Source organism: Panthera tigris, chromosome A2, assembly GCF_018350195.1.
Source record: "Panthera tigris isolate Pti1 chromosome A2, P.tigris_Pti1_mat1.1, whole genome shotgun sequence".
Lineage (NCBI taxonomy): Eukaryota > Metazoa > Chordata > Mammalia > Carnivora > Felidae > Panthera > Panthera tigris.
Window position 1 is genome coordinate 109,787,463 of NC_056661.1, and position 24,428 is coordinate 109,811,890.

General features: G+C 35.7%; 1 protein-coding gene and 1 non-coding gene across 4 annotated transcripts in view; one reads left to right on the top strand and one right to left on the bottom strand.

The window, feature by feature from the left end:
* HDAC9 (histone deacetylase 9) overlaps positions 1-24,428 on the top strand; it is a 955,850-nt gene that overhangs the window by 104,582 nt on the left and 826,840 nt on the right. The gene's annotated exons all lie outside the window — the stretch shown is intronic.
* LOC122236829 lies at positions 23,916-24,044 on the bottom strand. Its single transcript, XR_006215076.1, has one exon. It is a non-coding gene; the product is annotated as a U6atac minor spliceosomal RNA (small nuclear RNA).

Sequence of the window (24,428 nt, forward strand, 5' to 3'; positions counted from 1 at the left end):
CCATCATGGCTAATGAAGGATAAACTGTATAGGACAAATTTGGATCCAAATTATAATTAAATTCAATGTATGAAACTCACTCACTTTTAAATAGTGCAATTTCAGTGTCTGTGTGGTTTTTATTTAGCATCTTTCTAACACATTTAGACCTGGACCCACTTATTTTTAATGAGAAACACATAATCCCATTAACAACACTATTTTAAGTGGTTAAATTCCCAGTTTAGGCCATCAAAGGCTATTTAAAGGTAACTAGCTTGCAGTGAATACAGAAATATTTTGACAACCTTAGTTAAAGAAGAGAATCAATACAATATAATAAGAAATATTTAAAATTTTTCCAAGCCTACAGGAAAGTAGACCACATAGCAGGAAGATAAACAGGTGGGAAATTTTATACTTAATGTGAGCTATGGGTACCTTAGAGAATTTCTCAGGTAGGTCCATATTACATCTAATTTTGTTCTAAAAGTAATGTTTTTTTTGGAAGGTTGGTGTAAGGGTGATAATAGTCTTTGTTTTCTCACCTTATGTGGAACAGGGTGAGATTTTTGTTGCTTTTGAGATAACTGCTTAAGAGGTAAAGTATATTGGGCAAGAAAGCTATAGAAATGGTATTTATATGTAAGGAGCTGATGGCCAGAAGTAACATTTACTGAACTTTGTGTGGTAAAAGAGAGAAGTAAAACATAGAGTGCTTGTACCTAACTCCTCCTGAGGGAGAAGAAACATGATTAAAGGGGATTTGAGGTTAAATAGAAGTCTTACTGTACACCCAGCATAGGTGTTTGTTTCATAGAAAGTGGATATGAATCCTTGCTTCAAGGTGCATATGGAGAAGGAGGGAATAGTATGTGTAGGTCAACTTTTTTCTGCTCAAGATGATAACAACTTGTAACATTTTTTTTTAATTCAGAGCTTCTATGTGTAAAGGTACTGTAATACATAAAATGGGCAAATACATTGGACTCTCTTTCAAAAAACATAAAGTAAAATAATACCAAATACTTTGATTAATTCCATATATACCTGATACAGCTTATAACTGGTAATGTTTGACAATTGAAATCAGCATACCCTTCCCCCCCGCCAAGAATATTGGTTTTATAATATGAAAATATCCTTTGAGACTGCTGTTTGAATGAGGAAGTTCTTGCCAGCCATGGTAATTGTTCAGTTAGGAGAAAGGAAAAAGTGGGTGATAAATAAGACAACTATTGAGTGAAGCTCATTAAAATTTCCTTGTGTACTTTTCTTATAAATGCTCTGCTCTGTTGAGAGCAGCACTATCGAAAGGCCTCGGTCAGTTCTGTTTGGGAAATTTTTATGAATGAAATCTGAACTGAGGAAAGTCATAGCAAGTGGGCCAGGTGGGTTGGAGTCTTTTCTATTTGTTACAAATGCAAACTATGATCAGAGACCTGAAATGCACTTTGCGTATATAAAGGAAAATGTTCTGGCCACAGACATGAAAAAATTCTCCTGCTATCATTAGCCTGTATCTTTTGGTGCCATATATATTCTGCTGGTGAGAAATAACCTAATCTTTTGACTTAGAAAAAGTGTTTTTCTTACATCTCATTAAAAAAAAAAAAAAAGCGCTATCTAAAAAGAGACTTAAATTGGCCTGAGGCAATCACCATCCATTTGTTTTGCTTTTGTTCTGCAAAGGGCTCTAAGGAGTTATTGTGCACCAGAAAAATAGCCTCACTCCGGTTATTCTAGAAATTCTTTAATAGTCAGTGTTTTGGACAAAGTATTTATGTTTGTCTTGAAAATTGGTTCTGGGATAGTATGCATTCTTGTTTTCCCCATAAAACTTCACCATCCATGTTCAATTATAGTTGATATCAAGTACTAAATATTACTGTCTTGATCATGTATTCAGTCAAACAATAAGTGCTGATTTTTGAATATAGAATTCGCTAGTTTTTATTTTAATCCTGGTGCCTCAATAATGTTCTAAGTTAGAGCAGTGTGTATTGCTTTTGGGCACTGAGGAGCCTGCAAGGAGGGCAGACTGGATAAGATTGGCAGCTAGCTGCTGCACTTGGGATAGTCAATCATTCACATTTCATTAAGCATCCATTTTGTGCCAAGTGGTGTGTTCTTCAGTAGGGACGCAAAGAATACTAAATTATGGTTTCTACCCTTATAGACAGCACCCTTTAGTGGAGAGACAGAAGAATGAGTAGTTTGGGTCCCTTCAGTGTGTTAAAGCATTTTAATAAATGTAGGATCAGAAATTAATTTCTTCTGTATAGCAGTATGGATGCCATTTATAGTAATTTATTTTTTATCAGGATTGCCAAGTCTCAGAAGGAAGGACTTTAGGTCTCATCCAATCTAGAGTTTCCCAACCATGTCAGGTAATAAAAGTCACATGGGGCTCTTGTTATAAATACGGATTCTCAGACTCCTCCCCTAAAGAGAATTATGTAGTCAGCTTGCGGGGAGGGTACCAGATAACAGATTTCATAGTGCTCTTCACTGTGACTTGGCAAAATGCAGAAATTTTTTTTTTAAGTTTATTTATTTAATTTGAGAGGGAGAGTGAGCAGGGGAAGGGCAGAGAGAGAGGGGAGAAAGAATTCCAAGTAGGTTCTGCACTGTAAGCACAGAGCTCAACATGGGGCTTGAACTCACAAACTGAGAGTTCATGACCTGAGCCGAAACCAAGAGTCGGACACTTGACCTATTGGGCCACCCAGACGCCCCCCAGGAAAGTTTTTTAATCTGTCTAACAAGAACTAGTAATTCTCATTTTGAGACTCTAGAAAAACAAAAAATACATCATTAAATCCTATCTCAATAGAGGTATTTCTCTTGTGAGCTAATATATAACTCAGTTATTTTGCTTTCTGCCAAATGAAAAGCTAGTGCTATTGAAAATTAAAGGAGGTAATCATTTGTGGAGAAATTCTGAAGACTTCTATGCATTCTCTGCTATCTAGGCCATCCTGTTTTTATGTGGAGGTGAAGCAAAGATATTCTTATAGAGAGAGTGCATTTCCCCTCCACCCCTCATATTTCTACCTATTTTAAACCAGATCATATTTTCAGGATGATCTCAAGAATACAGAAGACATGATGTGAGCCTGGACATTTTTAAGAGTAAATAAGATAGGCTGAATCAACCCTAGAATGATTCTACCTTTTACTTTTGATGGATCTAATTTGTATAATGCAGTTTTGATGAAAATGTACTCAAAGAAGTTTTGAAACAAAGAACACAACATACATGATGCCTCTTGATATTGGGCAATGCTGTGGCCTGATGGGCATCTAGGTGAATCTGGATAGTAGAGATACTCTAGCTGTATTGCAGCATCCTATAACCTTAGTTTTCAAAGTCCATTGCATAAAGATAGGTAATTTCTCTTTTCTTCACCATTGTGAAGACACTTATAATGCATATGGAGTGAGAGGGCCAGGCTTGTCTAAACAGAAGTTAAAGGTTTTGTGGAAAAATCTTATATTCTATTCTTTTTCTGATTGGCATATCTTAGGCAAAAATTAGCTGAGTTTTCCCTGCCTGCCTCTGTTTTGCTAAAGAGCCGAATTCTCTTATAGAAATGTGGTGGATTTAACTAATGATCAAAAAGTTCTTTGAAATCTAAATTGTTATGGAAATGCTAAGTAGTATAAACAATTTGAGGGCAAGCATTAATAAAAGCTTCACTGCAAGCATTTTTAAAGAGGACTAATAAAAGTTTCACGGTTCAATTAATACAGCACAACATTGGGTTTTCTAGAAGCATATGGGGCCCAGAAGGCCTGCCCCTGTTTTTAAAATTTACGAACTCTTTAATGATTCACCACTTTTACTCTAGTGTATCACCCACTGTGGTGCCATTTAGTCATTAAGTAGGAAACTAAAACCAGGACAAAGCTACAAACAAATATCAAAATGTCCAAGTGGGTATTTTTTTCTTCAGTTTGTTCACAATATGTTACCATAAAAAATGAATGGTAAATGAAATAGAGTCATAGGACAAATCAAGTAGGTTAAGGCTTCCCCTGATAAGTCTGATAAGCTTTTTAATGAAATACAGGTGAAATCTCATTACAATAAACTCTGTGTAACTAAAATATTTTCAGGCCCCCAGCTAATTATTTATTTCAAAGTTGTGATCAAGATAAATATTCTAAGATAATCAAATCAGTCCTTCAAGTTTTGTAGCAGAATTTGATTAGAGTACAGTATTGATAGGAGATAATGAACGTTAAATTTGTTAAATATTATTTTGGATTTTCTTTTATTACTTTAACTTCACAGTTATGTGACTCATTCTTTTGCTATTGCTAAGTCTAAACTTCTCAATCTGATATTCAAGTTTGAAACAAACCAGATAGAAGATTTTATTTATTCTTCAGTTCCTGAGGGACAGTGCTTGAAACGTGAGGCACAAATCTTTTACCAAAATATTCAGTTTAAATTTATTTTGCACATGTATTTCTTCTCAACTTTACTTTTCACAATTACTTTTGATAGGTAATTCAGTTTATATATTTATTGTGTTCATTACTATAACACTACCAAAAAACTCCTCATAATGTAGTTCAAACAGAAAAGAAGGCTGTTTCTTCCTCACATAAAGACTAAAAAGACTTTCCTGAGTGGTAGGCTCTTCTTTTGTAGTGGCTATGGAGGCCCCAGATGGTTGCTGTCTTGTGACTTGTCTTTCTTCTCCTTGTGGATTCCAAGGTTAGTATACGTCTCTCCGTCAAGCTGATGGAAGGAAAATGGAAGAGGTGGGTTTATGTGGGACGTTTCCATAGGCATACCCACATTTCTTTGGATATAATTTAGTTACATGACCATACCTCACTGCAAAGGAGGCTGAGAAAAGCAGACTAGCAGTGGTCCAGGAAGAGGAGGAAACAAGTTCGGTGAATAGCTAGTCAGTCTCTCCCACATTTATTGTGAACATTTATACCTGGGAGTAAAAATATGGTAGTGCTTATAAGAGGTAGGAGTATTTCATAATGTACTCTTGATTATACCAATTATTAAAGAGTTAAATAAGGTTCTTTCAAAGAGGTAGAAACATATTGAAATCAGGGCAAATCATTTTCTAAGAGATTCTTCAGTAAGCCTTTCATTAGGAATCATGTGAAATAGTGAAGCAGTGTAGCTATTAGTAAATTCAAGTTCTGGTTAGTGGAAGCTTCCCAGAAAGTGAGAATAATATGTATAATATAGAATAGTATGTGTCCTTAATTAGTATACAAAAGTCATATCAGTGGCAGCTGAAGGCTGTCTGCCAAAAATAAATAAATAAATAAATAAATAAATAAATAAATAAATAAAAGTCATGTCAGCTTATCTGAAATTATAGTTACATCTACTGAGGAAGAAGTAATTTAATATTCACAATTCTTATGTTTGCTGTCTATTGCATATTGGCATCACATTAAAATTTTTTTTAACATTTACTTATTTTTTGAGAGATGGAGACAGAGCTTGAGCAGAGGAGAGACAGAGAAAGAGAGGGAGACCCAGAATCCAAAGCAGGCTCCAGGCTCTGAGCTGTCAGCACAGAGCCTGATGTGTGGCTCGAACTCACAAACTGCGAGATCATGACCTGAGCCTAGGTCAGACGCTTAACTGACTGAGCCACCAGGTGTCCTGCATAACATTTTTAAACACCTTCAGGATTTCACATATTATGTTGAAAATCTAGGTCAAATAGACAGTGGTTGATAAACACTTGTTTTACAGTGAATGCAATTATAAAACAATGCTAGGCTTCATTTTATTGAAGATCCAGTGGCAAATTTTAGTACCTTGGCAAAACAAATGGGCAGCCTTTTGTTTATAACTGTATGTGGACCTTTGCAGATTTTTTTTTCTATATTCTTTAGGGTTTGCTGTTAATAATATCAAAGTTGTGGGTGTGTACATGTGTGTGTGCATGTGCGTGAGTGTGATTGTTTTGCAATATTGTAATAAGTGTCAGGAAATACAGAGGTATGTAGAACCATCTAAACTCCACTAAAAAATACTCAAATGTTTTAGTTTCTATGGTTTTATATATATTTAATTTTTATCTGTTATCTTTTGAGAATGTTAATGTATAACAGTCTTCTCCATTTATAATTTATTACTTCTAATTTGTTATAGGATTAGAAAGCAAAGAATTGTGTCAAATAAAATGTTAGTGAGCTAAGAATAAGTTCTGAAGAAATTAAAAAATTCTTTGTTATGAGCAAAATATATGTTTGTTTTTTCTTACATACTGTAATTACATTTTAATTGTCTCCCATCCCCCTTATTTTCTTGTTTTCTTTCTGCCTTTGCTATATAGTTTTTTACAAATTCTAAGTTTCTAATAGGTGAGCCATTATTATGGCTTTGATTTTGTCATGTTCATCCTTGCAAATTATGATCAATACCTTTTATCCACACATGTCTCATGTGTTGATTTTAAGTTGCTTCAGAGTTACTTAAATACCCCAAAGGAGAGACTCATGACATACTATCGGTGAGTATTTCCTTAAACTCTTAAATCGATTTACTGGGAATAGAAGAATTCTGAGATAGTCTGTGAAATTGTTTTGAGTCTTTTTTCATGCTAACTTTCTGACATTTGATTGTGTAAGACTCTTTGCTCTTATGATGGATGGGTTGCTCCGTAGTTAGCACTGCATAATTAACCTTTCCTTCCAGGCTCTTAACTTCTAAGAAGACTTTATATTGGTTTCATAGTTCCACTGGCAACTGGCCTAACTGGAGAATTTCCTTTGAAGTTGGAATTTGGCCTAATAATTTTTCCCACTTTGGAATTCTGTGAGTCCTAAGAGAGGGTAGATAATCATAGGGGCACATATGCAGGCATTCATCTTGTAACCTTCACCTCAGAGGAGATTGTTCTTCAGAAAGAAACACTGAGCACCTTTGGATTTTTTGAGAATGTAAGCGAGTTTAACAAAAGCTGGTGGTGACACCTGTTTCTGTTGTTACTGAAAAGGTTACTTGATTACCTCACCTATGTTTTTCTGGTTTTGAGATTCTGAGTGCTTTTTGCAGAGCTAAGACTGCTGTACAAATGGGCAAAGACAGAACTGTATCTTGAACTCCTCTTTTGGAATCTCTATCTGGTTGGAAAACATATAGAAAGTCATTGTAGTTACTTGTTTGGTTTGTCACTGGGATCCCCAAATATCTGCCCAGTGTGTTCATGGATGGGGACTTATGGGGAATGTTACTGTCATTCAGCGAATATTGTCTTTCGTAGTAAATTATTAACCCAGTGATTATGAAGTAATTCTTCCTGAAAACCTGTCTTCTCTGCTTATATGTTGTATTAAAAGAAATATTATAATTAGGGATATTTTGAAAACTACTTTAAGAAAATAAAAGCACAAAGCTATGAAAATTGTTTTTAGGTGGTTTTTATGTTATTTTTGAACGTATCTGTATCTTTGTGCCTATAATATGGTGCTTCATTTTTAATAGAGAATTTAATATATCTTATTTTGGCTTTATGTTTAAAGTGAAGCAATCTATTGGAAAACAGATTTTAAAGGTATTAGTATTTCAGTGAAAGGAGCTGAAAATTAGAAAAAGTCAGGAAGCCAATTATAGAAAGAAGAAAAATAATACATATGATAACTTGTGTTGGATAATGTGTGCTATTGGATCTCTGAATTTCAATAAAATATGTCAAAGTAGAGTTCATTTTCCCTTCTGTTGGGAGAACTGATAATCCACCTCCCCATCTGCCTTCTTACCTTTCTTAGTTGTCTTTCTTTCATATTCTTTTCTCCTGCCTAACTCCCAAGAAGGATTTGGGATTTATATAATGTGTTTTAAAAAATAAAATACATGACGAGGAAATGAAAGAAAAGAAGGGAGATTAGATAAAGCAAATGTCCTTGGTATATATACTCAAGTTCTGTAAAGTTGCTAGAGAAGTAGATTTGGCTTTGAACTTCTTGGTAGCAAGTCTTTTTTCTACTATGAGATGACTCTCCTTCAGCCAAACTGATTAAGTCACCGCCCTGTTTGAAAAATGTCATAGACTGTCTATAGCCTCTACCTGAGGGACACAAGGACCCCACAGCCTTTTCTTGTTAGTCTTTCTTTTCCTCCTCCATGCACCACGAGCCTGTTCTGGTCACCACATGAAGCTATGTGCCTTCCCTGGTTCTTGCTTTTCTGCTTGTAGACCTTTGGGTGTGACTTTCTCACTGTTGGGAGTGCCCTCCCCTTCATACCAACACACCTCCAGTCCTTGGGAAATTTCTTTATTTATTATTCAAGGTATGCCTCTGTTTCATTCTTCTGTGAAGCCTTCCTTGGTGATCCTGGGCTTCTCTGATACCTGTTACCTCATTGGAAAAGGAACTTATCTCCTATAGCTGGGGGGTTTTCTTAGTCATAGCTTAGTAATAAACTAAGCTCTTTGAAAGCAAGAGACATCTTTCTAAGATTTTTTTTTAAATGTAAAACAATTGGTTATTTGACTCATAGTTCTTTGATTAGCTAATATGTTGCCTAGCACATAAAAGGAGCCAAATAAGTGAAGAACAAAGGATATTTTGTGAGGAGGCTGATAAACTATCTTTGGAGTGAGGGGAAACAGTTGAAAATATCTCAGCAAAACCAAGGTGCTTGATCTCTGTGGTAAATCATGTCCCCTCCCTTTGTTTCTTCTTATTTATTCTTTTGTTAACTTTCTGTTCTTTTAACGTCTTCCTGACGGTTTTGAGCTGTTCTTTTGCTTCTATTTAGGTGCTACCCATTGAAATTTTTTGTGTCCCTCTAGGTGTCTTGTCTATTCCTTAAACAATAAACAGTGCAAGAGGGTGGTTATCCTTTGCAAGAACTGTGGCCACATACTGAGTTCCCTAAATGTTAAGTCCAAGTTTGGAGCTGCTGTAGCTAGCACAGTAGTAGAAAGCCGACCTACCAGCCTTTTGCCTTTTAGTAACTTGAACTCTCCCTGTTTCAATACTTATAAGCTACCTCCCACCCCATTAAAAAAATACACACTGTAGGTAAGAACAGAGGAAGGAGTAAAAGTATTTTCAATTGTGGTTAGGCAGCAAATTGTTTTAAGTTGAAATCATTGGTCCAACACCATTTAAACCTTTAAAGTTTTCTTTATTTATTTTGAGAGAGGGACAGTGCAAGTTGGGAAGGGGCAGAGAGAGAGGGAGAGAGAGAGAGAGAGAGAATCCCAAGAGGGAGGGAGGTAGGGAGGGAGGGAGGGAGGGAGGGAGGGGGAGAGAGAGAGAGAGAGAGAGAGAGAGAGAGAGAGAGAGAGAGAGAGAGAATCCCAAGCAGGCTCTACGCTGCCAGTGCAGAGCCCAATGTGTAGCTCGAAGGAACAAAACTGTGAGATCATGACCTGAGCTGAAACCAAGAGTCAGACGCTTAACTGACTGAGCCACCCAGGCACCCCAAACTTTTAAAAATTAATACATTTTTGGGGTGCCTGGGTGGCTCAGTCAGTTAAGCATCCAACTTTGGCTCAGGTCACGATTTCACGGTTCATGGATTTGAGCCCCACATCCTGCTCTGTGCTGACAGCTTGGAGCCTTTAGCCAGCTTCAGATTCTCTGTCTCCTTTTCTCTGTGCCCCTCCCCTGCTCATGTTCTGTCTGTCTCTCTTTCTTTCAAAAATAAATAAGAATGAAAAAATTTAAAAAAATGGATGCATTCTTTGCAGACTGTATTATTAACAGTAGTAACATTTTTCTGAGGAACTTCCATGAAATATGTACAAAGGAAAACAGCTGGTTTAAAATTTATGACATGTTGATCTCTGTGTTTTCATTTTTTCTCATTTAAATTGATGAACTCATAAGCACTTTAATATGATAGTTGAAGTCTTCATAAAAATTAAATTAGGTTCCTAAATTTTCTGTGTGTCCCCACTAAAGATGTGTTTTGGCTTTATTATTTGCCACTGTTGCAGCATGATATTGGATAGATGGAGTGATCTCTTCCACTGGCATATATGTAGTCATATGGGGTTCCTTTCATATCTGCCCAGGAAGTTCATTGCTCTAAAGCTCATGGAAAGAACAGATGTGAAATAGGCAAGTACTGCATATCTTTCACTCACAGCTCTCTGGGGAACCTCTTTGGGTAGGCTCTTGTTTGTCACACACAAAAGAAGTATGTCTTTACCCTGAGTGATGCAATGGTCCAACCTCCTGTGGGGTAACATCCACTGACAATAACGCCATAACCCATTAGTTGATCGCAAACTCCCTGAATCCATAGGGATTTGCCCCAGTCTAAATGAGTGACTAATTCTTAAACTACACGGCAAACCTGAGGTCCTTGGGGAATTGGGACATGTTAAGGTTGGATTGTTTATTTTGCTTGTTATAACTGTAGGATCATTATGGATATGTTTACATCCTGCTGTCGTTGTATGTTCTTAACCAATATACGAGGTAAAGAGGTTTAGTCTTTTTGCTTCTGCTTTCCTTCTGTTCTTTGTTATCCTACCTCCACCCCATAAAAAAAGTGTCCATACTCATCAGGTCTAAGGGAATCTATATCTTTTGCTTTGAATACTTTGTTACCTTATCTGTTACTGAGAAATTATACAAATGCATATTCGAGGTTATCAGTAAAAGCCCACGGACTTAAAACATAAGCTCTGGAAACAAGTGTTACCTGTCATCTATCTGCTGTTCACTAGATCTCCCTTTGTCCCAGTTTCTTTATTTGGAAGATATGTAATGAATTTGTTATATCAATATATAAAAGATATAATTGTAAAAGAGATACTAAAGCATTTAGTGTTCATTTAGAGTTAGTATACACAAATTTGTGCTTTTGTCTTAACTGTGACCTGTAACTATCCTTTTGTGAATGTCACTCTAAATACCCACGTCTGTAGGTCTTTTCACACTGGTGACAAAACCATCATTTCCACATTCTATCACAATTTCTAGTTATGTCTGTCACTTGCTCAAAAGCTTGTTCACTTTTGAGCAAATGGAATTATGCCATCCCTCTTTTTTATTATATACCGGCTTCCTACTCTGTCCCACCTCCAATAAATGATTGTGTTGCCTTACTTCACCTTTTGGTGTGTTTTTACACCATCTGCCATGCTGGCATTCTTGTGTGCCTCCCTCTGAATCTGTTCTTTGCCTCTTCTAACTTCTGGTGCCTTAGTTTGTGCAATTATCACTCCAATCTCTGCCTTTCTGTTCACATTGCCTTCTCTGTGTATGTCTAATCTCCCTTTAATAAGGATATATATGATTGCATTTAGGGCCCACCTGGGTAATCCAGGATAATCTTTCCATCTCAAAATCATTAATCACAATTGCAAAGTCCTTTTTTTTTTTTTTTTTTTTTAACATATGAGATAAAATTCACAGGTTCCAGGGATGAAAATGTGAGTATCTTTTGAGGGGTCATTATTCAACCTACCCTACACACCTGACTGAAATAATGTCTCAAATCCTTCCATTTCGTAATTTCTGTTCATGAATTTGCTCATTCACTCACCCATTCACCAGACTTTTATATCATGCCCACTGTATGCCAAACACTGTCCGAGGTGTTAGGAATAACACCCTGACCATACTTTTAATTATTTGATTATTTTGTCAATAAGATGTACCATACAGAGTAAACAGAGATATAGGCAAAAGAGACAGTTTGATCCAGACTGTAAGATTAATTCTTTATATGTCTCCTTTTACCCAATTCTAGAGCTTAAGTCACCATCATGCCTCAGTGCTCATAAATTAGTTCAGTAACTATAGAGGTTATGTGTAGCCTATGGGCCAGAAAGTATTTTACAGGAGGGAAAACATATATCAGCTTAAATTCAATTTCAAAGAATGTGTTGAGTACAAAATATAGACCTTGCCCTCCAAGGAATTTATAATCTTATACAATTCTTATCAACCTTTGCTGCATGTCAACATCAACAATAGAGCTTTAGAAAAATATCCCTGTCTGTTCCCCACTACATATGCTTGATTTTGATTTTGGGTGGACCCTAGAGGTCTTTTTTTTTTTTTTTAAGCTCATCAGGAAATTCTTACATGCTGCTAGTATTAAGCACAAAGAATCTTTGGTCAAGTAGAAGTGACCTGTAATTAGGAAAACAAAGGCATAGGTACTGTTAAAAATGTAAGTCAGAATGCTGTAACTTCCATTAAGATAAAAAGAAACAAAATAATTTGTATACTTAGAGGAGGATGAGATCATATCTGTCTCAAGGGAAATTTGGAGAAGGAAGTACACGAAATGTCCTTCACAGATGGGTAAGATTTCAAAAGATTTGGTGTGTAGGAATAGGGGAGGTGGGTGGTCATGGCTGGAGGCAAGGGCTGGGGGCTCACATCTAGGCATTAAATTTCCTTTTACTTAGATTTTCTGTCCTAGAATCCAGAAGCATCTGAAAAATATAACTTTAAACCTGATCTTCTAATCCATTTCAAAGGCAGTAGGGTAGAAAAAATTTTATTTAACAGCTAATAGGTTGATTTATATGTTAAAAAAATTTAGAAACAGGGTAGGTGGACCTCTGAAATTTTAATCTAGGACCTGTAAATATTAGGAGCAGGCTTCAGTGAGAAAAACAGAAATAGAGGGGAAAGTTTTATTTTAAATGTTTCAAAAGAAGACTGGAAAACAGAAAAGCACAGTAGGAAGCAACAAAAGTAATTATGAAGTTCAAAAATGATAATTAGTGGGAGTAAGTGATATTGATAGAAAAGATAGTTAACTTTTGCTGAATTTTTCCCACAAGCTAGGGGCTTCATTACTATATTGTCTTCATTTCATGGAACTCTTCATAACTCTTGAGGTATAGGTACTGTTCTTATCCCTGTGTTACAGATACAGATCTTGAGGTTTTGAGAGGTTAAATATCTTGCTCTGTCAAGGTCTCATGGTAAATTGAGTGGAACAGATCTAGGACTCAGATCTAGGAACTCTAATTCAGTAGTGTGTATTCTTGACCATAGTTCTGCTAGTTGTCAGGAATAGCTTGAGACGTAGAGTTGATGAAGAGAAATTTGTCCTAGAGCTAGAAATTTAAGAATCATCTGAATAAAGGTAATAGTTAAAAACATGGGTAGCTTAAAATTAGCAAGCATGACCTTATCAATTAAAAGATGGAAATGAAGAAAAAAGAGAAAAAGAGGAGAGGGCCAAGGACTAAGTCACACTGAAACTTTCAGGGACAGTGTCTTATCCCTCTTTAAGGCTGCTGCTAACTTAACACATGATTCATTAAAAAAAAAAAAAAAGGTTCTTGAATAGTTAAGTAAGCAACTGAACCCATCTTTCCATTCTAAAATTTTCAACCTATGCTTAAGGTTCTACTTCCTAACTTCACTTACTCGAAGGAAGCAATCCTAAACACTTTCTTAAATTCTCTTGCCTGTATTTGTGAACCTGATTTAGTTTCAGATCCTTGGGGTCTTTGTTGGATCCCATTTTTTCCACCTTACCCCATGTTTTCCCCAGTGGAAGAAGGCTACTCTGTAGAGAGGTTATGCCAGTATAAGAGGATTTGCAGAGTGGTTCAGTATTTTTATCCTTTTAAACCATTGGTAAACTAAATTATCGAAAGGATAAATAATACATAAATGGTGATGTGTCTTGGCCGTTGGATGTCTTTCTCCTTCTGCTTCTTTTGGAGTTCCTGCAACTTCATTTCATTCCCTATTGCTACATAGCACACAGGAGACAGCACTATTAAATAACCCAGGAAAATAAAGTTATTGCTGTTGAAATACATAGATTATCTTCTTTTTTGTTACCTGACAGTATAAGCAGATCAGGCTTCCTATGCTTGTCTGGTTCTTTTTAACCCCCATTGTTCCGCAATCTGGATCCAGCATTATTTATTCGAAGGGTTTCAGGAATTGAATGAAAAGGATTTCAGAATAGCTGTATGGTTGTGTCAGATATTTTAATGCTATAATGTTGTATTTCTTTTGCTGGTTTTTTCAGAATCACATTTTTGTCATTGATTTATAACTTCAACTATTACAAAATTAGCATGATACCTAAACTCTTAAAAAAATACCACAGAGCACTAATCTGTAACCTGCCTGACCTATTTTTTTTTTCCTAGTGCTGTAATTTGAATGCTGTGTATAATGTGGTCTTCTTATATAACTCATCCCACCTAACTTTATGAGGAAAATTAATGGAATGGGACTCTCATAAAATCATTTGATTAGAATCAAGGGAAATCTAACTTGCATTGAAGGTCAAGACTGCCTTTCAGAGTAAGCAGTTTTATGGTTCGAAGTAAAACAACTTATTTATAGACAGCAGTCAACAAGGCAAAAAAAAATCCATCATTCTGTTTGAAAGACGTTGGGTAAGCCAGTGATTCTTGGTTTGGGCTCTGCCTTAAAGTCATCTGTAGCGCTTAAAGGAAACAAAGACAGAACCTGAACTGGAGCCACCAACCTCAACAATTTTGATTTAACTGGACTCCTTATAGGTCTATGCCCGGGTATTCATTTAAACCTCCAAAGTGATTATAATGTGTAACCAATGTCCAGAGCCACTATGACAAGAAACATCAGGGAAGTATAAAAAAGCAGGAGAAAGTAAATAAATATAAAATTCTTGTCCTTTAGGAGATAACATTTACTTTCTACAAAAAGGCAATGTTGTTTTATTAGTTATGAAAATTAAACACTTGTTCTCCTATTTTGAAAGCATGCAAATTAATTTCATTTAGATATTAATTGTTACAAGGATATGTGAGAATACATATTGATGTGTTTAAAAAAGCCCTTTTCCTGTGTTTCTAAATGTACTTTTTTATGTTTAAGATTTTCGAAACTCACCTGTGGGTCTAGCTGCTCCCCCCATCATAAATCATCTGATTTATTAACTGAAAATGTACATTAATTTACAAATGAATAATTTAAAGTCAGAGGAATGAATGTGGCAGTTTCAGTCAATGAAAAATTCATTGATTATCTTGGGCATTTCTTTCTCCATAAGGAAAGTTACTGTTTCAAAATGATGTTTGGTCACTTTGTGCAAAGTATCTTGATCATTCTGGGCCTGAATTGCTTTCTCCGCAAGACTAAGGTACCACACATTGCTGAATAGCAAAGACCACGTATTGAGTGTTCCTTATATTTCACATTCTAAATGTGCCAAATACTTTGTATGTGGTATTTCATTTATTAAAGTGAAAACCCTATAGGGTAAGGGCTATTTTCTAGAATCCCCATTTTAAAGATGAGAAACCACTTTCAGAGATAGATAAGATGTCCAAGGTTGTGCATCTGCTTAGGGTCAGGGTGTGAATTCAAGCAGTCAACACCATGGGTAGTGGTACAAAGTAACAGTAACTCAATATAAAGACAAATTTTTCTGTTTAACCAGTTGGTTAAGATCAGAATTTAAAGCTTGTATCATCTTTACAGAAAAGCTTTCCAAAAAGACAGTTCTGATACTTCCCAAAGGACAGCAGGTTTTTCTGTTGTAGCTAACAAGAAACAGGTGTACTGTGGTGTTAGCATTCGTGACTGGCACTGGACTAGCAGGAGGATGGGTGCTCTGTGGTGCTGGCTGCGTTTTGAGGAAGGAGCATTATTTTCCAAACTTCCTCAGGTCCATAAGACTCTTCCCCACTCTTCACTTCCAAATCGTAGGAGGGAAAACTTAGTGTGAGGGCAAGCATGGAAGAGAGCTCATATGGAATAACATGAATGGGCTTGATGAGTGTGGGTGGTGGAAAGCTCAACAAACTTGTGGTCAGAAGACCTCAGTTAAATTCCCCTGGCTCTGACACTCATGCCGTAAAAGTACCTCAACTTTCCTGAATCTTAGTTTTCTCATCTTTAAAATAGAAATGATGATAGTGGTAACCGAATTCCTTGACTCAAGTAGCTGAATATCAAATGAGACAATATACTGTAAAAACTCTAAGGGATAAGGTGTTTTTAATACTGTTAAAGTTAATAAAGCAGATTTTTCTTTTCTAGCTGGAAGACTTTATTTAACGTGCAGAATAGAAAAAACAAAACAATACAACAAAACAATGAAACTCGAAGAAACTTTAATTCTACAATACCACTTGATTTTGAATGTCCTCTACCAGAACACTTGGACTTTATCTTCACACAAATGTTCAAAACCCCTAGGCATTTAAGCAGTCTCTAAGTGCACCAATTACTCTTTAATGGCCAAATCCCATGATCTTTTTTCAGTCTTCAATAGAATTGTCATAGCAGTAGTAATTCATTCATTCAACCAGTGTATGTTGAGTGCCTACTGTGTGTCTGGAATGGCTTTAAATCATTGAACATAAAAGTTGGTGAAAAGAAAAGCAGAAAAACAATGAAATTGTCCTGTTAGTCACCTACTATGGATCAAGTGTTACAGATCATTTCATTGAACCCTTACAGCAATCCTGCAAAATTTTTTACTAGCATAATTTATAAACAAATATACTAGGATTAGAGAGCTTAAAAGATGTGTCTAGCCTGTGCTAGCAAGAAGATGGTAGAACTGGGGTTAAAACCCTATTTCCTGTCCTTACAAATGATCTTTCTTTTAACCATTCATTTATGAATTCATTTACTTATACTGTACCTAGTCTAAATTCTTTTGACCTTCTTTCTTTCTATGAACATCACAGATATCTCCTCAGCCACTTGTGCTTAAAACAATGGTGCCACTTTTGAAACTCTCATTCTGCTCCCCTGCACATCAAGTTGGCTTGGATTTTGATTGACTCTATTTTCCGTTTTTGTTGCTAGCCTTTAGCATTCATTACTTCTGGCCACAACTATTGTCATAGGCTTCCAGCTAATCTTTCTATTTTTAGTCTCTCCTGCATTCAGCCTAATTGTACAATGCTGCCTAGTAAAGCACTGCTGCTAAAGCACAAATCTAATTATTTCCTTTATCAAAACTCTCCATGGCTTGCCATGGTCTATAAAAACTGGCAGTACTTATGAGACATTTCTAGTGTCCATGGTATAGGGCGAACCACATTTCTGGCCTTCTCCTTCAATGTGCTCCTTCCCATATATGCTAACAGTGTTTTTCAGGCTTGTCTGATAGGAATCACATGGGGCTTCTCAATACACAAATTCTCAGGCCCCACTTGAACCTACCTAGATAGAATCCTTAGGGATTTACAAGTCCTTGTGGTAAAACCTGCTGGTACTCTGATAGGCTCTGAGCACAGGGACACAGCTGTGACCACCCTGGGACTCTTGCTACCACTGAGTGTTGAGGAAATTAGCCAGTACTGTCTGACATTATGACACTTAGTCATACTTGAGGTCTCCTGACCACCCTTTTACACACGTCACTGAGGTGTAAACCAAGTGCCCCCAAACCCAAACGTTAATTAAAGTGAGATCTTGAGAGAAGTGATTTTCTCATATTTGTGTGAGCATGAGATATTTTTATGTGCGCTTATATGGAATACATAAAGACTAACTTGTAAATAAATGTTGAGTTAATATAAGGATTGTCTCATTTCTAAATTATATATATATAATTTATGTATATAGTTTTATTATATATAATTTCTAATTTATATATAATTATATGTAGTTTCTGGATATAAATTAGGTATTTGTATATATAAGTATATACAAATAAATAACATAAATATTTGTATTTTATATAAGCATATAAAATAAATAATATATAATCCATAAAAATATAAATTATAAATATATAAATATATTTATTGATATATAATATTTGACATATATTATATAACATACAATTTCATACATGTGAAAGAGACAGAATGTACCCAGGAAAGAGACATATACATATATAATTGTATATAATTATGTATATGCATAAATGATTATGGGCATTTATATATAATGTATATGAATATATGTGTTTGTATATAGATACACACATACACATATATGGCTTTTCTTTCAAAAAAGGACATAAATTGGCTTAGAAAAAGATCTTCAGTATTGCAAAATAAAAGACATTAACAATAAGATTATGAAATAAGAGAAAAATGATGACCAGAAAGTAAGATGGAGTAGAGGTATTATTCTGTAACACCTCTACATTACCATTGAAATGGCTACTAAATAGTATATTGAAATAAAGATCATTGCTTTTCTTTTTTTCTTTATCCTTCCCAATTTGTACCACTAATAAGCAAAATTACCTAGTTTTAAAAATCTCCTATGTTACCACACTGCATATAAACACATTTCTTTATTCTCAGTAATATCCATTTTCCCCAAATTCCTTTTAAATATAGTATTTTTATGAACTGTAAATTTCAAAATTGTGAGTAAAATAGCATGCAATTATTTTGTTTTGGAACACAAAAATATCTAGATCTTTTGGCTATCATACAAGTTAGGCTTGAAAATAAATATGGGTAGACGTTTAACTGGAAATTGAAGAAATCATTTCAAAACCCCTACATAAAATGAGATATTTAATTATATACTGTGAATGTAACCATTTAATCTGAATCCTAATTCATTTTTTCTTGCCTGCATCCATTCATTCACAGCATGTTATTAAGTACCTACTATGCAAAGTGCTGGAAAAGATGTATACTTTTAAAATTTTGCTACAGCCTTGGAGAGCCTGGGTGGCTTAGTCAGTTAAGCATCCGACTTTGGCTTAGGTCATGATCTCACAGCTCGGCTGGTGAGTTTGAGACCTGTGTCAGGCTTTGTGCTGACAGCTCAGAGTCTGGAGTCCACTTCACATTCTGTGTCTCCCTCTCTCTCTGCCCCTCCCCCTGCTCACGCTGTCTCTCTCTCTCTCCCTCAAAGGAAAAAAAAAAGTTAAAAAAGTTAAACAGAAACTTTGCTACAGCCTTAGTACTCACTGAGTCACAATGACTTTCTCAGAGCTGAAGAAAAGTAAATCAAATCTGTATCTCTGTTCCAGGTTAATTTGCTTCAACATTAAAATACTTTTTTTTTCATATTGGTTTTATATTTCAAATACGTAGGTGTCTTTGTTCTTTTGTTAGCTTATGAAATATTTTTTGAGAATTACAGTCGTACTATGTCTGCCATGAAACCAGTGTCTCTCCCATTTTACTAGGTAGAGTGTTCTCTTTTGCAAGTGGGACAGGCTAGTTTAGGATCTGTGCTTTTAATTAGTTTCCTGACCTGCTTTTATTGTATCAGCATTCAGGCCTTAGTCATCTCTTATTCAGAGGGTTTTTACATGCTATGTATGTTTGTACTTGGCTCTTGGAGCTACTCTCTTTCTTGGTAGGAAGAGCCATGCTATATACACCCTAGAAGAGGCAGTGAGGAAGGCTGTTGTTGCCCTTGGTTACAGCTCTCTAGTAAAAAGAGGCTGGGCTTTGAAGCTAGGTAGATTCGTGTTTAAAACCAGTCTCCCTCACTTGCTCACTTTTTGATCTTGGACAAATTATCATTTCTGAGCCACAGTTTTCTCATTTGTAAAACATGCAGATTGTTGTTTATCTCATGGATTTCATTGATGGTAAAAAAATTACTTCCCTTTCACTATCAAGAAATATTTTTCAAGTATAATTAAGTGATAATATTTGTGATATTTCATATATCAAACTAATTGTGATCACTTGTTTTACCTGTCAGTTTCCTGTTATAGGCCCAATGTTTATGGCACCTCCAAATTTGTATGTTGAAGCCCTGGCTCTCAATGTGTTGGTTTTTGGAAGTGGGGCATTTGGGAGATAATCAGGTTTTTTTTAATTTAATTTAATTTTTTAGTTTTTTTAACATTTATTTTTGAGACAGAGACAGAGCATGAACGAGGGAGGGCCAAAGAGGGACGGAGACACAGAATCCGAAACAGGCTCCAGGCTCTGAGCTGTCACCACAGAGCCTGACGTGGGGTTCAAACCCACAAACGGTGAGATCATGACCAGAGCTGAAGTCGGACGCTTAACCGACTCAGCCACCCAGGCGCCCCGAGATAATCAGGTTTAGATTAGGTCATAAGAGTAGGACCCTCACGATGGGATTAGTGCTCTTATAAGAAGGAGAGAGAAAGATCTTCTTCCATGAGCATGTACCAAGAAGGGCCATGTGAGCATGCAGCAGGAAGGTGGTTATCTACAAATGAGGAAGAGGACTCTCACCAGACGCTGAATCTGCCAGCACCTTGATCTTCGACTTCCCAGCTTTTAGAACTGTGAGAAAAACATTTATGTTGTTTCAACCACCCAGGCTGTGGTATTTTGGCATAGCAACCCAAACAAAGACCACCCTTTTTTTTCAATTTCTTACCAACTCCTCAGAGTAAGAGGTATAGTTTACATCTTTGATGAGGATTCCCAGTATTTAGTGTACTATCTAGTACATAGGACTTAATAAGGAAGGTGTTGAATACTTCTTCATCTTCATGTTCTTATCATCCTTAGCCTCAGCAAAGGCTCTCCCCACGACTCGTCCACAAAAACCCGTGATGGTTTAGACAAGTAGGCTAATATAAAAACCTACAGTTTGATCAAAAGGTTCATAGGGAAAACAATGGAATATAGTTTCCACTATGAGGTTGGGTATAAAACTGAGTGGATTTGGATTCAAGCTCTGTCATTTATTAGCTGTGTTAGGAAGGGAACTTATTTAACTTGACCAACTCAGTTTATTTTTAAATAATCTTGACAGGCTTGTTTTGAGCATTATCACGTAATAAAAGAAATGTGAAGGTTTTCTGAATAGTTTTATCATTCTGTACCATTATTTAAATATGTTTACAGTGTTTCTCAATTCCTGAAAGAATGACTTTAAACACCCAGAGAACTCTCTTTTGAATATCATTCTTTGTTTCAAACGTATTTCCTTGTGGCAGGAAGCGATAAAAACACATGGCACTGACGGCTAGTGACTGAAGAGGAAGTTAATGGTGTTTGTTTTTCCTCCAGAATTAGTAGTTCAAAAATTAAAAATAAAAATGTGGCTTGCCAAGTTTGGAAAATGCACAGAATGCTTTGATTACAGGATTACAATGGACCTAATTTTTTGACACTAATATTTCTTTCATGTTTATAATTCAAAGTGCTTTTTAAAGTTAAAACTTTGAGGCTTTACATTTTATTTTATAAACTGTCATGAATAAAATATCCAAATGCTATTAAATACATGTGGAATTTACTTCTTTACCCGGTAGACTTAGAAGCAAGAGAAGGTTTACAAAGTAAAGCAATTTGAAATCACTTGACAAGCACAGATGATGCTGTTAGGATTCCATGTCTCGATGGTAATGCCTTTGAGGAAACAATGTTTTAGATGGTTTTTAAGCTATAATGGGAAGAAGTAAACAAGACCTTTCCCTAGCTATGTACTGAAAAAACCCCGATTGTGATTGGGAAGTATTGTTTGACTCAAAGCCAGCTCATTTTTCACCAGAGACTCCTGCACACCCACAAGTTTGGGCCATTACTAAAGATGGTGAGGATGAGGTGGGATGAAGAGGGGGGTCTGCAACAGACGGCATCCAATTAAGAAAATCTACAAAAGTGACAAAGATGCTATTCTAGAAACTTAGAATAATTTTATTTCAGGGAACAAATTGTGTAGTTTTGAAGGGAGAATACAACTACTATGAAATATCTTTCATTTAATTAAAACCAAGGTTTATGTGGTTTGCTGCTGCTGCGTGAGTACCATTTTGACTTTTGTTTAGTTATTACTGGGTGGCTTACAGAGATTCAAATGTACTTTATTACAGGTTAAGGGAGTTCCTTTGGTAAATGTTTAACTTTTTATTGCAAAATCCCCTGTGTTCACCTCTGCTGTCAGGTGGGGCAATAGTTGTACACCCTGGGAAAATCACTTCTAAAGCCTGTTGAATGGAAAGTATTGTGGGTATTTATTGTGAGGAAGAAGGGAAAGCAAAGATGTTACCGGGGGTATATCATTTCATTCAGTAATTAGCTTTGGAAAGGTCATTGAGGACCTAGTATTTAGGAGTTATGGATATTTTTAGATTGCGTCTACATAAAATCATGATCTTTCCTTTAATGAGCTAGAAAGAAATCATATAGTCCTGTGTTTTCTGCATGTCACAGGCTCTTATCAGGCCATGGAATCAGTTTTGTACTTGCAATTAAATGGTTCAATAGAATAGACCATATTACAAGATACCAGAGTGCACATGCATTATAAGATCAAGTATTAATTTGTGAAAATTGAAATTGAGTTTTCTATAGACAAATATGTTTCTATATATACATATAAATATATTTCATTTAATATGAAATGAAGTTTTAGTGTGAGTAGCAAATGAGGAAGTTGGAAGTTACTGATTGAATCCTCACATTTCTCTGATAGGATACTAAAAGAGACTACTTCTGGTTTATTTGAGTAGGTCTCACTGAGGTGACTTATCTATATCATCTGGCCTGTCTTCTGTTAGAATCTTTGTTTTGATCACCTTCTCATCATTTACATTTCACCCCCATACTTAAAACTTTCTGTATTTTTGTCAATAGGATTTGAGTCAAAGATGTTGATTCTGGGGAAATGAATCTTCACTTAGACTCTGAGCACCATGCTGCGGGTTGGTTGTTACTGGGGATGCCAAGTGAAAAAGAATAAACCTTTACAGCTGGCTCTATAGATATTTTCTATATTTTCCATAGGTTAAATATGGTAGAAAGTTGGAACAATAATAAATTTCATCAGTACATACAGGTACTGTGTATTAGCTTCTACCACTTGTCTCAAGTTCAGTTCAACACGTATTTCTTCAGCTCCTACTTTGTCCCATGTATTTTCCCATCCACTTACTGCCTCCTATATGTAGCTAATTAAATTGATCCCTCACTTTGCTTGTGGGATATCCCGGCAGATTTACCGAAGTACATGGTGTTTTGGGGTTCTTTGTCAAAGATAATAGAGATGTAGCTCCAGGTTTTTAACACAATATTACACTTTGGGACTCTGTTGTGTTTGGTCTAGAAATGCTCCTGAAGTCAATCTTTCACTCATTCAGAGGTTCCACGATGAATAAAGTTCACACAGACTGTTTTTCTCTGTCTTACTTTCATAACACATTGATTTTTATTGAAATTTCTCCTTGTTGTTATATACAAAATGTCAGTGCTGGAGATTCTTAATTTGTATTCTGATAACTTGAGAATCAAGGCAGCAGGACCAAGGGGGCCAACTGCCTGGATGCCATATGAGGTTTTCTCATGCTCACCTTGTTACTCCTTTTTACTGGCCTTTCTGTATGGCAGTTACTGAAGGTGATGTTCTGGTTTCTGCCTTTCTTTTGTTCTTTTCTTTTCTTTTCTTTTCTTTTCTTTTCTTTTCTTTTCTTTTCTCTTTTCTTCTTCTTCTTCTTCTTCTTCTTCTTCTTCTTCTTCTTCTTCTTCAAAGTGTATGAAGTGTATTGTTTTGTTTAGTTTGGTTATTAGTTGAGTATTGACCATATAAGTCATTGCCTGATGCAGGTACAGCATCGGGGAGGAGTCCCCAGATGGCACCATGAGCCTGCTTTTTCTTGATGGGTCAGTACAAAGACGAATACCCATTAGGCTTAAGCAAATGAAGGATGATGTATAAACAGAGCCTGATCTTTTTGGTGGGTCTAGAAAAGCTGCCTTTTTTCTTTTTTAAATTCTCAATATTTTTAATCTTCACTAATTTGAAAGATTGAATATGATAGTTTGTAGTCATTTTTACTTGCATTCTTATTTGTGGTTTTGAACATTTTTCCATGTATTTATTGGATTTTCTTCCCCTGTTTTCAATTTGTTTGTACCCTTTGCATATGTTTCTTTTAGACTATTTTTTATTGATTTTAAGGAGCTTTTTGTATATTATTGAAATTATATTTTATATAACAGTAAAATACACATAACATGAAATTTACCCTTTAACCCTCTTAGAATGTGTACTTCCTTGGCCTGAAGGACATTTACATTATTGCACAGCTGTCACCACTATCTTTAGAACTTTTACATCATCCCAAAGTGAAAAATAAAAAAGCAACCATGCCACAAAGTAGGTGGCAGTATCTTACCCATACATGTATTGTGCAGGCCTGAGGACGTCTTTTATCCTTGGCAAGGAATGTGCTAACCTCTTCTCCTTTCATACAACGATAGAAAAATGGCTTGAATGATGTAATCCTCTCATTGTTTTTCTGAATCCAAAGCTTCCTTGATTATTGCTACTTCACTTTAAGAGATGTACTTATACATTAAATAAACAGGTGAAAATATGTTCTCATATGACCATCTTACTGAGCAGATTCTGTTTTGTTGAGTCTTTATAGTTCCTACACTTTAATATACTGGTGTTTGATGTTTTCTTTGCTTGCCAATGTGGTATTTCCAGCTGTGCATGGAAATTAATTTTCTATTTGAATAGACAATTCCAGGAAACTATCTATTAAGTTTATAGGAGGCAAAGAGAATGTTCTTTTACAATTTTTTCCTGGTATTCTTGGCATTATAAGGGGAGTGAAAAGGTTGATATAAGAGTCC